This window comes from Pseudophryne corroboree, chromosome 1, assembly GCF_028390025.1.
Source record: "Pseudophryne corroboree isolate aPseCor3 chromosome 1, aPseCor3.hap2, whole genome shotgun sequence".
NCBI classification, from domain to species: Eukaryota; Metazoa; Chordata; class Amphibia; order Anura; family Myobatrachidae; genus Pseudophryne; species Pseudophryne corroboree.
Window position 1 is genome coordinate 18,692,412 of NC_086444.1, and position 10,331 is coordinate 18,702,742.

The window sequence follows — 10,331 nt, forward strand, 5'->3', positions numbered from 1 at the left end:
TCTCACAATCGCTTGGCCGTACAGCCTAGTGTATCTGTTTCCACCGTTTCCGCTGCTCCCTCTGGTGCTAAAACGGATCAAAAGAGAGTCTGTCACAGTCATACTAGTGGCTCCTCATTGGCCTCGAAGAGCTTGGTTCTCGGATCTCCACGGACTACTCGCAGAGGATCCTTGGCCGCTCCCTCTACGTCCGGACTTGTTACAACAGGGTCCGTTCCTTTACCCCGATTTAGCGCGGCTGCGTTTGACGGGGTGGCTGTTGAGACCGCCCTCTTAAGAAGAGAGGGCATTCCGGAATCGGTTATACCAACCATGTTACGTGCTAGGAAGCCAGTTACGGCAGCTCATTATTACAGAATTTGGCGTGCCTATATAGGTTGGTGCGAAGCTCGGAAGTTTCCGACATCAGCTTTCAAGTTATCCCATCTTTTGTTATTTCTACAGACTGCGTTTATCTACACTAAAGGTGCAGGTATCTGCGTTGTCAATTTATTTTCAAAGACGATTGGCTCTATTGCCGTCGGTACACACTTTTCTGCAAGGTGTCCTCAGAGTACAGCCTCCATTCATTCCACCTACAGCGCCATGGGACTTGAATCTGGTTTTAGATTTCTTACAGTCTTCATATTTTGAACCCTTACAGCAAGTGGATATAAAGTTTCTCACTTGGAAAACAATTTTTCTTCTAGCCTTAGCTTCGGCAAGGCGTGTTTCAGATTTGAGTGCCTTGTCATGCAAGCCACCGTATTTGGTGTTTCATGATGACAGAGCGGAACTTCGGACGAATCCCGCTTTCTTACCAAAGGTAGTGTCATCTTTTCACATCAATCAACCAATAGTAGTTCCTGTGTTGACAGCACATTCTGGAACTCTAGATGTGGTACGCAAATTACGCATTTATGTATCCTGAACGTCTACAGTTCGTAAAACGGATACGTTGTTTGTTCTCTATGATGCTGCCAAGATGGGTTGGCCAGCTTCTAAGCAGACCTTATCCAGATGGATAAAACTGACCATACGTCAGGCTTACCTTACAGCCGCCTACATCAGTAACAGCTCATTCCACACGTTCTGTGGGAACTTCATGGGCAGCTGGTCGTGGAGCTTCTACGATGCAGCTTTGCCGTGCGGCTACATGGTCTTCCGTGCACACGTTTGTGCGCTTTTACAAGTTTGATACGTTTGCGGCATCAGCATTTAGCTTTGGCCGCCTAGTGTTACAGGTGCCAAACAGCTCTCCCACCCACTGGGGAAGCTTTGGTACGTCCCAAGAGTACTCCAGTGACCCCTAGTGGATGAAAAAGAAAATAGGATTTTGGTATTACCAGGTAAATCTTTTTCTTTGAATCCATAGGGGGCACTGGACGCCCACCCAGAGCAGTTTTACCTGGTTGGTGGTAAGTTCAGGGGATCTTATGGTAACACACTCTCACCGACTAGTTCAAATTATCAAGTGCTGGTTATGGTGTCAACTGTTTAGTTGTCAGTAACGTTATGTGTCAACTTCATTGTTGTCCGTTATGTTATATGTAATACTCCATTGTCAACCTCTCTATAGCTCCTGTTCGGCTCAGTAAAAAACACTGAGGTACTCTGGGATATGGAGGGGTGGAGTGTTCTAAATTTAAATATTCAGTGCCCTGTTCCTATGGAGGCCGTCCATATCCCAAGAGTACTCCAGTGCCCCCTATGGATTCAAAGAAAAAGATTTACCTGGTAAGTACCAAAATCCTATTTTTTGGATTGTTGGAGGAAACCGGAGTACCCGGAGGAAACCCACACAAGTACGGGGAGAATATACAAACTCCACACAGTTGGGGCCATGGTGGGAATTGAACCCATGACCTCAGTGCTGTGAGGCAGTAATGCTAACCACTACACCATCCGTACTGCCCAACTGATACCAGGGGGTGGAGCTGTCGTGGGTTCCAAAGGGGCCAGAGATTAAGGCAGAGGTCCTCAAGGCAGCCTAACGGTCCAGGTTTTAAGTATATCATGCTTGGCCACAGGCGACTTAATTAGTACTTCTGTCAATTTGATGCAACCATCTCTGCTGAGCCATGGATATACTTAAAACCTGGACTGTTGGGGTGCCCTCAGGAGTGCGTTTGGGAACCTCTGTTTTAAAGTGGTGTTGAAACTGTTGCACGCTGCACACGGGTCCACCTACCTGCACACCTAGAAGTAAATGGAAGCACAACTTGCAGGGTGCCAGGCAAATGGCTTGCTCGGAACTAAATGTGAATCCTTGCCTGTATCTGCACCACGCCACCACTCCGTCAGTCCACATGCCGTCATTGCGGATTTGCATCCAGCCCTCCTTGGTGCAAAGATCCGTCTGAATACCCCGCGCTTCTGTCTACCTGCCCATGACGCATCTTCAGAACACTAACCCAACGTGCCAGCGGCTGGCGCCCAGTTACACCAACACTGCGCCAGCTGGAGCTGCAGCCGGGATGGTTACCACTCTGACTGACCCGCAGTTACTCAGGATTGCGGATACTCCGCTACAGCGCTCGCGCAGTGCTAATAAACTCAAGATCCATCTGCAGGCTTGCGTGCAACTCCGAATAATCCTGTGTGCTTAGTAAATGAGCTCTGCTATGTGTGTAACGCAGAGTCTATTGTATGTCCATTCATGGAACAGCAATAAAATAAGATTTTACTTACCGATAAATCTATTTCTCGTAGTCCGTAGTGGATGCTGGGGACTCCGTCAGGACCATGGGGATTAGCGGCTCCGCAGGAGACAGGGCACAAAAATAAAGCTTTAGGATCAGGTGGTGTGCACTGGCTCCTCCCCCTATGACCCTCCTCCAAGCCTCAGTTAGGATACTGTGCCCGGACGAGCGTACACAATAAGGAAGGTTTTGGAATCCCGGGTAAGACTCATACCAGCCACACCAATCACACCATATAACTTGTGATCTGAACCCAGTTAACAGCATGATAACAGAGGAGCCTCTGAACAGACGGCTCACAACAATAATAACCCAATTTTTTTGTAACAATAACTATGTACAAGTATTGCAGACAATCCGCACTTGGGATGGGCGCCCAGCATCCACTACGGACTACGAGAAATAGATTTATCGGTAAGTAAAATCTTATTTTCTCTGACGTCCTAGTGGATGCTGGGGACTCCGTCAGGACCATGGGGATTATACCAAAGCTCCCAAACGGGCGGGAGAGTGCGGATGACTCTGCAGCACCGAGTGAGAGAACTCCAGGTCCTCTTTAGCCAGGGTATCAAATTTGTAGAATTTTACAAACGTGTTCTCCCCCGACCACGTAGCTGCTCGGCAGAGTTGTAATGCCGAGACCCCTCGGGCAGCCGCCCAGGATGAGCCCACCTTCCTTGTGGAATGGGCCTTGACAGATTTAGGCTGTGGCAGGCCTGCCACAGAATGTGCAAGTTGAAATGTGCTACAAATCCAACGAGCAATCGTCTGCTTAGAAGCAGGAGCACCCAGCTTGTTGGGTGCATACAGTATAAACAGCGAGTCAGATTTTCTGACTCCAGCCGTCCTTGAAATATATATTTTCAATGCCCTGACAACGTCCAGCAACTTGGAATCCTCCAAATCGCTAGTAGCCGCAGGCACCACAATAGGCTGGTTCAGGTGAAACGCTGACACCACCTTAGGCAGAAAATGAGGACGCGTCCGCAGTTCTGCCCTGTCCGAATGGAAAATCAGATATGGGCTTTTATACGATAAAGCCGCCAATTCTGACACTCTCCTGGCTGAAGCCAGGGCCAGTAGCATGGTTACTTTCCATGTAAGATATTTCAAATCCGTCGATTTGAGTGGCTCAAACCAATGGGATTTGAGAAAATCCAAAACTACATTAAGGTCCCACGGAGCCACTGGGGGCACAACCGGGGGCTGTATATGTAGTACTCCTTTTACAAAAGTCTGGACTTCAGGAACTGAAGCCAATTCTTTCTGGAAGAAAATCGACAGGGCCGAAATTTGAACCTTAATGGACCCCAACTTGAGGCCCATAGACACTCCTGTTTGCAGGAAATGTAGGAATCGACCCAGTTGAAATTCCTCCGTGGGGGCCTTCCTGGCCTCACACCACGCAACATATTTTCTCCAAATGCGGTGATAATGTTGTGCAGTCACCTCCTTCCTGGCTTTTACCAGTGTAGGAATGACCTCTTCCGGAATGCCTTTTTCCCTTAGAATTCGGCGTTCAACCGCCATGCCGTCAAACGCAGCCGCGGTAAGTCTTGGAATAGACACGGTCCCTGTTGAAGCAGGTCCCGTCTTAGAGGTAGAGGCCACGGATCTTCCGTGAGCATCTCCTGAAGTTCCAGGTACCAAGTTCGTCTTGGCCAATCCGGAGCCACGAGTATCGTTCTTACTCCCCTTTGCCGTATAATTCTCAGTACTTTTGGTATGAGAGGCAGAGGAGGAAACACATACACTGACTGGAACACCCACGGCGTTACCAGAGCGTCCACAGCTATTGCCTGAGGGTCTCTTGACCTGGCGCAATACCTGTCCAGTTTTTTGTTGAGGCGAGACGCCATCATGTCCACCTTTGGTTTTTCCCAACGGTTCACAATCATGTGGAAGACTTCTGGATGAAGTCCCCACTCTCCCGGGTGTAGATCGTGTCTGCTGAGGAAGTCTGCTTCCCAGTTGTCCACTCCCGGGGGTAAATTTACTAAGCTCCCGATTTTGACCGAGATGCCGTTTTTTTCATCAAAGTGTCATCTCGGTAATTTACTAAGCAATAATCACGGCAGTGATGAGGGCATTCGTAATATTTTGAAGTCCTAGGAAAAAAATCACGAATGAATACACCATCGGTCAAAACGCGGCTGTTTAAGTATGAATCTCGGTCATTTACTAAGAAGTGCAAAGCAAAAAAAAAAACAAACACTGCCGTGAAAAATTACAACTCGTAAAAAAGTGCTAAAAAAAAACAGACCTTTTTTTTTTATTCGTGATTGGATAGGCATGCACGGATCCATGAGATCCGTGCATGTATATCAGTGGGAAAGTGCTTATTTTTTCAAAAAAAATTGCGTGGGGTCCCCCCTCCTAAGCATAACCAGCCTCGGGCTCTTTGAGCCGATCCTGGTTGCAGAAATATGGTGAAAAAATTGACAGGGGTTCCCCCATATTTAAGCAACCAGCATCGGGCTCTGCGCCTGGTCCTGGTTCCAAAAATACGGGGGACAAAAAGAGTAGGGGTCCCCCGTATTTTTAAAACCAGCACCGGGCTCTACTAGCTGGACAGATAATGCCACAGCCGGGGGTCACTTTTATATAGTGCCCTGCGGCCGTGGCATCAAAAATCCAACTAGTCACCCCTGGCCGGGGTACCCTGGGGGAGTGGGGACCCCTTCAATCAAGGGGTCCCCCCCCCCCCCAGCCACCCAAGGGCCAGGGGTGAAGCCCGAGGCTGTCCCCCCCCATCCAATGGGCTGCGGATGGGGGGGCTGATAGCCTTTGTTGTAAAAGAAAAGATATTGTTTTTAGTAGCAGTACTACAAGTCCCAGCAAGCCTCCCCCGCATGCTGGTACTTGGAGAACCACAAGTACCAGCATGCGGCGGAAAAACGCCCTGATTGGCTGAAGAAACCCACTTAGACATCAGTCAGAGTGGGTTTCTGGCAGTCGGGAAAAGGGGATCCATGTGCAAACATGGGTCCCCTTTTAGTGCGTGGCTCGGGTGTCCGTTTTGTTATTTTTTTCAAGTACGTGGATTACACCTGGATTCCCCGAGGACCCTGGACCCCTGGATCTCGTGAGTATAATTTCTTCAACAGGTACCCCTTGGATTCTACTGGAGAAGAGGACCGACCTGCGTGGGAACATAAGGTAAGTATGTATGTATGTGTGTATGTATGTAATAAAATTATACTTTCACGGTGTGTGTGTCTTGTGTTTTTTTGGGTATTTTTTTAGTAGTAGTACTACAGGTACCAGCGGGCCCGTTTTTCCGCCGCATGCTGGTACTTGTGGTTCTCCAAGTACCAGCATGCGGGGGAGGCTTGCTGGGACTTGTAGTACTGCTACTAAAAACAATATCTTTTCTTTTACAACAAAGGCTATCAGCCCCCCCATCCGCAGCCCATTGGATGGGGGGGGGGCAGCCTCGGGCTTCACCCCTGGCCCTTGGGTGGCTGGGGGGGGGGGACCCCTTGATTGAAGGGGTCCCCACTCCCCCAGGGTACCCCGGCCAGGGGTGACTAGTTGGATTTTTGATGCCACGGCCGCAGGGCACTATATAAAAGTGACCCCCGGCTGTGGCATTATCTGTCCAGCTAGTGGAGCCCGGTGCTGGTTTTAAAAATACGGGGGACCCCTACTCTTTTTGTCCCCCGTATTTTTGGAACCAGGACCAGGCGCAGAGCCCGATGCTGGTTGCTTAAATATGGGGGAACCCCTGTCATTTTTTTCCCCATATTTCGGCAACCAGGATCGGCTCAAAGAGCCCGAGGCTGGTTATGCTTAGGAGGGGGGACCCCACGCAATTTTTTTTTAAATATTTGACAGTGTTTAATTTAAAAAAAAACAAAAAAAATGAACCCCAGCACGGATCACACAGATCCGGCCGAGATTCATTGTAAAAAAGTCGGCAGTGTTTTGCTAATCACTGCCGTAAAAATAGAAAAAAACCCCACGAATGACATCGACATCGGAACAAAAGAAAAACCCGAATATGACAGCTTAGTAAATTAGTCGTAATCAATTCTAAAAGGTTGCAGTTTTACACTTTCGATGTCATTCGTGATTGAACTTTGACCTGAAACGGGAAAATACGAATCTTAGTAAATTTACCCCCCGGAATGAACACTGCTGACAGTGCTATCACATGATCTTCCGCCCAGCGAAGAATCCTTGCAGCTTCTGCCATTGCTCTCCTGCTTCTTGTGCCGCCCTGTCTGTTTACGTGGGCGACTGCCGTGATGTTGTCCGACTGGATCAACACCGGCTGACCCTGAAGCAGGGGTTTTGCCAGGCTTAGAGCATTGTAAATCGCTCTTAGCTCCAGTATATTTATGTGAAGAGACATCTCCAGGTTTGACCATACTCCCTGGAAGTTTCTTCCCTGTGTGACCGCTCCCCAGCCTCTCAGACTGGCATCCGTGGTCACCAGGACCCAGTCCTGTATGCCGAATCTGCGGCCCTCTAACAGATGAGCACTCTGCAACCACCACAGCAGAGACACCCTTGTCCGTGGCGATAAGGTTATCCGCTGATGCATCTGCAGATGTGATCCGGACCATTTGTCCAGCAGATCCCACTGAAAAGTTCGTGCGTGGAATCTGCCGAATGGAATCGCTTCGTAAGAAGCCACCATCTTTCCCAGGACTCTTGTGCATTGATGCACAGACACTTTCCCTGGTTTTAGGAGGTTCCTGACAAGTTCGGATAACTCCTTGGCTTTCTCCTCCGGAAGAAACACCTTTTTCTGAACCGTGTCCAGAATCATTCCCAGGAACAGCAGACGTGTCGTCGGGGTCAATTGAGATTTTGGAAAATTCAGAATCCACCCGTGCTGTTGCAGCACTATTTAGGTTAGTGCTACTACGTCCCCCAGCTGTTCCCTGGACCTTGCCCTTATCAGGAGATCGTCCAAGTAAGGGATAATTAATACGCCTTTTCTTCGTAGAAGAAACATCATTTCGGCCATTACCTTGGTAAAGACCCGAGGTGCCGTGGACAATCCAAACGGCAGCGTCTGAAACTGATAATGACAGTTTTGCACCACGAACCTGAGGTACCCTTGATGTGAAGGGCAAATTGGGACATGCAGGTAAGCATCCTTGATGTCCAGGGACACCATAAAGTCCCCTTCTTCCAGATTCGCTATCACTGCTCTGAGTGACTCCATCTTGAACTTGAATTTTTGTATGTACAGGTTCAAAGATTTCAGATTTAGAATAGGTCTTACCGAGCCGTCCGGCTTCGGTACCACAAATAGTGTGGAATAATACCCCTTTCCCTGTTGTAGGAGGGGTACCTTGACTATCACCTGCTGAGAATACAGCTTGTGAATGGCTTCCAATACCGTCGCCCTGTCGGAGGGAGACGTTGGCAGAGCAGACTTTAGGAACCGGCGAGGGGGAGACTTCTCGAATTCCAACCTGTAACCCTGAGATATTATCTGCAGGATCCAGGGGTCCACCTGTGAGTGAGCCCACTGTGCGCTGAAATTCTTGAGTCGACCCCCCACCGCCTCTGAGTCCGCTTGTAAAGCCCCAACGTCATGCTGAGGGCTTTGCAGAAGCCGAGGAGGGCTTCTGCTCCTGGGAAGAAGCTGCTTGGTGCACTCTCTTACCCTTTCCTTTGCCTCGGGGCAAATATGACTGTCCTTTCGCCCGCTTGTTCCTATAGGAACGAAAGGACTGCGGCTGAAAAGACGGTGTCTTTTTCTGTTGGGAGGGGACCTGAGGTAAAAAGGTGGATTTCCCGGCTGTTGCCGTGGCCACCAAATCCGATAGACCGACCCCAAATAATTCCTCTCCCTTATACGGCAATACTTCCATATGCCGTTTGGAATCCGCATCACCTGACCATTGTCGCGTCCATAAACTTCTTCTGGCAGATATGGACATCGCACTTACTCTCGATGCCAGAGTGCAAATATCCCTCTGTGCATCTCGCATATATAGAAATGCATCCTTTAAATGCTCTATAGTCAGTAAAATACTATCCCTATCCAGGGTATCAATATTTTCAGTCAGGGAATCCGACCAAACCACCCCAGCACTGCACATCCATGCAGAGGCGATGGCTGGTCGCAGTATAACACCAGTATGAGTGTATATACTTTTCAGGGTAGTTTCCAGCCTCCTATCTGCTGGATCCTTGAGGGCGGCCGTTTCAGGAGACGGTAACGCCACTTGTTTTGATAAGCGTGTGAGCGCCTTATCCACCCTAGGGGGTGTTTCCCAGCGCGCCCTAACCTCTGGCGGGAAAGGATATAATGCCAATAACTTCTTTGAAATTAGCAGTTTTCTATCGGGGTTAACCCACGCTTCATCACACACTTCATTCAATTCGTCTGATTCAGGAAAAACTACAGGTAGTTTTTTCAGACCCCACATAATACCCCTTTTTGTGGTACATGCAGTATCAGAGATATGTAAAGCCTCCTTCATTGCCGTGATCATATAACGTGTGGCCCTACTGGAAAATACATTTGTTTCTTCACCGTCGACACTAGATTCGGTGTCCGTGTCTGGGTCTGTGTCGACCGACTGAGGTAAAGGGCGTTTTACAGCCCCTGACGGTGTCTGAGACGCCTGTACAGGTACTAACTGGTTTCCCGGCCGTCTCATGTCGTCAACTGATTTTTGTAATGTGCTGACATTATCACGTAATTCCATAAATAAAGCCATCCATTCCGGTGTCGACTCCCTAGGGGGTGACATCACCATTACCGGCAATTGCTCCGCCTCCACACCAACATCGTCCTCATACATGTCGACACACACGTACCGACACACAGCAGAGACACAGGGAATGCTCTTATCGAAGACAGGACCCCACTAGCCCTTTGGGGAGACAGAGGGAGAGTTTGCCAGCACACACCCAAGCGCTATAAATATATAGGAACAACCCTATAGAAGTGTTGTCTCCCTTATAGCAGCTTAATATATATCAAAAACGCCAAAAAAAGTGCCCCCCCCCTCTCTTTTTTACCCTGTTTCTGTAGTGCAGTGCAGGGGAGAGTCCTGGGAGCCTTCCTCGCAGCGGAGCTGAGCAGGAAAATGGCGCTGTGTGCTGAGGAGATAGGCCCCGCCCCCTATTTCGGCGGGCTCTTCTCCGGAGTTTGTGAGACCTGGCAGGGGTTAAATACATCCATATAGCCCCAAGGGCTATATGTGATGTATTTTTTAGCCAGAACAAGGTATTCTCATTGCTGCCCAGGGCGCCCCCTGCAGCGCCCTGCACCCTCCGTGACCGCTGGTGTGAAGTGTGTGACAACAATGGCGCACAGCTGCAGTGCTGTGCGCTACCTCATGAAGACTGAAAAGTCTTCTGCCGCCGGTTTCTGGACCTCTTCGCTTTTCGGCATCTGCAAGGGGGTCGGCGGCGCGGCTCCGGGACCGGACTCCATGGCTGGGCCTGTGTTCGATCCCTCTGGAGCTAATGGTGTCCAGTAGCCTAAGAAGCCAATCCATCCTGCACGCAGGTGAGTTCACTTCTTCTCCCCTAAGTCCCTCGTTGCAGTGAGCCTGTTGCCAGCAGGACTCACTGTAAAATAAAAAACCTAAAAACTTTTTCTAAGCAGCTCTTTAGGAGAGCCACCTAGATTGCACCCTGCTCGGACGGGCACAAAAACCTAACTGAGGCTTG